Source organism: Leptonychotes weddellii, unplaced genomic scaffold (assembly GCF_054177405.1).
Source record: "Leptonychotes weddellii isolate Sample4059 unplaced genomic scaffold, ASM5417740v2 HiC_scaffold_15084, whole genome shotgun sequence".
Classification (NCBI taxonomy): Eukaryota; Metazoa; Chordata; class Mammalia; order Carnivora; family Phocidae; genus Leptonychotes; species Leptonychotes weddellii.
In genome coordinates this window covers 1-4,938 of record NW_027732163.1, presented here as the reverse complement: position 1 = coordinate 4,938, position 4,938 = coordinate 1, and the positions used below count along the sequence as shown (strand labels likewise).

The 4,938-nt window shown below is 34.9% G+C and overlaps 1 long non-coding RNA gene across 1 annotated transcript; it reads left to right on the top strand.

The window, feature by feature from the left end:
- Window positions 1–142: 142 nt before the first annotated feature.
- LOC145718392 (uncharacterized) lies at window positions 143–4,910 on the top strand. Its single transcript, XR_014141776.1, has 3 exons — window positions 143–420; window positions 622–1,559; window positions 1,841–4,910. It is a non-coding gene; the product is annotated as an uncharacterized LOC145718392 (long non-coding RNA).
- Window positions 4,911–4,938: the final 28 nt, after the last annotated feature.

Sequence of the window (4,938 nt, the reverse complement as noted above, 5' to 3'; positions counted from 1 at the left end):
CTTCTCCCTCTCCCACGCCCCCTGCTTGTATTCCCTCTCTCGCTGTGTCTCTCTCTGTCAAATAAATAAATAAAATCTTTAAAAAAAAAAAAAAAAGGTTTTTGAGTAAGGAGTCATTTGTGTGTTCAGAGTTACCAGAAGTCACTTAACTGGATTCCCTGTTGGTGTCATGTTTGAGAATTGTACAGAGGTATTTTTATCAGTCAGAAGTTTGCATAGTCAAAGGTGAGGATCCGTTTTAATGAGGATCAGTATTATCAATTAGATCTTATATGCAAACATTGTTTTCTTTTGAAATATCTGAAATCTACTCAACTCAGACTTCTGTATATTCTTGAAAGAATTCTTGGAAAGACGTGCACAGCTATTGGGAGATTATCATCATCTTCTGATATCTGATATTGATGGAATTTCTTCACAGTAGACTAGAATTAACTTTTTTTTTTTTTAAGATTTTATTTATTTATTTGAGACAGAATGAGAGACAGCATGAGAGGGAGGAGGGTCAGAGGGAGAAGCAGACTCCCTGCCGAGCAGGGAGCCCGATGCGGGACTCGATCCCGGGACTCTAGGACCATGACCTGAGCCGAAGGCAGTCGCTTAACCAACTGAGCCACCCAGGCGCCCTAGAATTAACTTTTTAAAAACAAACAAACATGTCTTTAGAGCTAACAATTTTAAATAAATTCAGTATTATGGAAAAAATCAGTTATAATTGTTTGAAGGAAGAAATTAATTCTGATGTTTTATTGGTATCCCATAATAGAATATAGTACAAAGGGATAGTTTTAGGGGCATGAGAAATCCTCTGAAGAGCAAATAGGGATGAAGGCTCATACTTGGATTATGAGCCTCTTTCAGTTTGTTTTTAGTTTCTCAGATAAAATAACCTTTTACTGGGAAAATGTAAAAATTCATATATAGTGGAAAGATTGCCAAAAAGCATGTAGCATATAAATCAAAATGAAAAGCTTTAGGGTTTATAATAATTTTTTATTATTTTTATTTTTATTTATTTGACAGAGAGAGAGATAGTGAGAGCAGGAACACAAGCAGGGGGAGTGGGAGAGGGAGAAGCAGACTTCCCACGGAGCAGGGAGCCCGATGCGGGGCTCGATCCCAGGACCCCGGGATCATGACCTGAGCCGAAGGCAGACGCTTAACGACTGAGCCACCCAGGCGCCCCTATAATAATTTTTTAAAGGCAGCTAAAAAATTGATGCTTGGACATAGGTATAGAATTCTTTCAAAAGTAATTTTCATAAAAGTCAGAAAAATGCTTGCCTCTTGTGGGGGCATTGACTGGAAAGGGACATGTAACTTTCTGGGATGATAGAAAAATTTTTTTTATCTTGGTAGAGGTGCTTTATATTATGAAAAGTAAACAGTAATAAATGTAAAAGTAACAAAATCGCTAATGCAATTTTATATATTCCTGTGATATTTGTAATTGACAGGCACCACCTTAGTGAGATTCCCAATGAAAAGTTTCGATTATACAAATTACAGATGATGGGAAAGATGGAAAAATATCTTCATTCCAGAAGGTGTAGGCGAAAGTATGTATTACTTGTTTTATATTAATAACAGATTTATGAATGGTGCTCTTTTAAGAAAAAGTCTTGCAAAATAATTAGAAGTACTTAGAAACAATATTTTGTTGGTGTTACATATGTGCTGAATTTTTAAGGCGACTTTCCTTGTGCCTCAGTAAACTGAAGCCAGATAATGAGATCCCAGGTCAATCAATTAGTGATGATTTCACCTCATTATTTTCAGCAATGATTTTAACATATATGGTTTTGTTCTTTTATTTAATTTTAAATTTTCTCTTGGGTAGACTCATCTTGTCTCATTTTGAAGACAAACAACTACGAAAGGCCTCCATGGGTATTATGGGAACTGAAAAATGCTGTGATAATTGCAGGTCCAGGTAAAGATTTTTTCTTCTAAATGGAGATTCTAAAAGTCTTTGTTTCTCTTCCTTTTCAAATATGTATATATTTTTTTAAGTAGGCTCCATGCCCAATGTGTGGCTTGAACTCACAACCCTGAGATCAAGACCTGAGATCAAGAGGCAGATGCTCTACTGACTGAGCTACCCAGGCACCCTGCAAATAATTTTTAATTGAGTTTTTGTTGAATGATATGTATTACAGTTTTAAAAAACAAAATAATGAATTTATTTAAATAGCAGACAAAGCAGACAGTATTAATTTGCTTTACAAATAGATAAACCAATAAAATGGTGGACCTAAATCTAAATATATCAATATTTATATTAAGTATAAATGGTCCAAAATCACCATTTAAAGGCAGACATTGTTAGAATTGGTTTTAAATATGCCCCAACTAGGAGCGCCTGGCTGGCTCAGTCAGAGGAGCATGCAACTCTTGATCTTGGGGTCATGAATTTGAGGCCATGTTGAGTATAGAGATTACTTAAAAATAAATAAATAAACTTAAAAAAAAAATGACCCAACCATATGCTGTCTATGAGAAATCCACAAGTATAATTATATAGGTATAACAACTTAAAATAATAGGATAACAACTATATACCATGAAAACACTAATCAAAAGAAATCTGGAGTTATTTTAATATTGGACAGTGGAGACTTTGGAGAAAGAATATTATCAGGGTTAAAGAAAGACATTACATGATAAAAAGGTAGTTTACCAACGAATCACAGTTCTCCAGACACACACACACACACACACACACACACACACACTTACACAGATTGATTTTAAGGAATTGGCTGATGGCAGTTGTGGGGGTTCGCAAGTCTGAAATTTGTAGGGCAAGCTGGCAGGCTGGAAAGTCATGCAGGATTTCTGTCTTAATAGTCTTGAGTCACAATTCCTTGTTCTGAAGCAAACCTCAGTCTTTGCTCTTTAAGGCCTTCATTTGTTTGGATGAGACTCACATTATCAAGTAGTCTGCTTAAAGTCAACTGATTGGAAGTGGCAATCCCACCTACAAAATATTTATAATAGCATCTAGATTAGTGTTTGACCAGACAGCTGGGCACCATAGCCTAGCCAAGTTGACACATCAAGTTAACCATCATATCCAAGAACACATAATCCTAAATGTGTATATACTTAACAAAAGAACTGACAGAATTAAAAGGAGAAATACGGAAATCCATAATTACAGTTGGCGACTTCAACATCTCTCAGTAATTAATGGAACTAGTAGAGGAAAATCAGTAAGAAGATAGAAATGAATAGGACTGTTGACAAACTGGATCTAATTAACTTTTATAGAACACTCCACGCAACAATAGTGGAATAAACATTCTTCCCAGGTGCTGATGGAATGTTCACAAATGTAGATTATATTCTGGGCCATAAAGCAAACCTTAATACATTTAAAAGAATTCTGTTCATATGGAGTGTGTTTTCTGACTATAAAGGAATTAAACTAGAAACCAATAACAGAAAGGTATCAGGAAAGTCTCCAAACACTCGAAGATTAAATAGCACACTACTAAGTAACCCATGAGTCAAAGAGGAGGTCTCAAGGTCAACTGGAAAATATTTTGAGCCGAATGAAATGAAAATACAAAATGTATGGGATGCAGCTAAAGCAATACTGAGAGGGAAGTTTAGAGCATTAAATACTTACAATAGAAGAAAAGTTTCAAAGCTGTAATTAAGCTTCCACCTTAGGAAGCAAATAAGAACAAAGTAAACTAAAAGGAAGCAGAAAGAAGGAAATAATAAAGATAAGAGCATAAATGAAATAGAAAACAGAAAAACAAAAGAGAAAAACCAAAGAACTCAAAAGCTCATTCTTTGAAAAGGTCAATAAAATTGGTAGAAACTTCTAACAAGAAAAAAAAAAGAGGATACAGAGATTACGAATACCAGGAATGAAAGGAATTTCACTACAGGCCCAATAGACATTAAAAGAATCATAAGGAAACACTATGAATAACTCAGTGCATGTACATTCAGTAATTTAGAGGAAACAGACCCAATTCCTTGATAACCTCAAACTAACAAAATTCAGCCACAATGAAGTAGATAACTTGGATAGTTGTACGACTTTAAAGAAATTAGATCTGTTAAAAACCTCTGGAAATAAAATTCCCTAGCCCAAATGGTTTAAATGGCAAATTTTACCAAACTTTTTAAAAGAAGAAATAATACCAATTTTACAGTATGATCCCATTTATATGATATTCTCTCAAAAGTAAGACTATACTATAGGGATGAAGAAAAGATCAGTGGTTGCCAGAGTTTAGAGTGAGGTGGAGGGTGTGATTACAAAGGGCTAGCACAAGGGACTGTTTACTGCGATGGATTTGTTGTGTGTCCTGATTGTGATGGTAGCTGATTGTGGGGGTTGGATGAATCTATGCTTATGAATCAATAGATGTGTTTAAATTCGTAAAACTTTACATATGCACAAATACACAGTCAATTTAACTGCATATTAACTGAAAAAATAAAAACAAATGATATAACTAGTTGAGTTAGCTATACCTAGGCATGGTAGCTGTGTTACTATTAGACAAAAAAATAATTACTAGGGATGAAGATGATCTCTGGTGACAAAAAGTTGCTTCTCCAAGAGGACAGAATTGTTCTATGCACCTCAAAAAAACCCCAAAACCCTACAAATATATAAAGCACAAACTGTCAGAACAGCTGGAAGAAACCAACAAATCCACCATTAAAGTAGGAGAGTTTGATATAATTTTTGGTTATTGTTAGGTTAAGCAATCCAAAAATGAGTAAGCTTTAGGAAATTCGGTCAACATAGTAACAAGTTTGATTTGCCACACACTTGCTATTTAGAACCCTATACTAAGCATTTAGAACAATGTATCTCAAACATTTTCACTTCATGATCCACAAAGCTAATATAATATCTATATAGCACACTAGGCTATGTACTACTCGGGCCCGGGTTCTGTCCAGAAC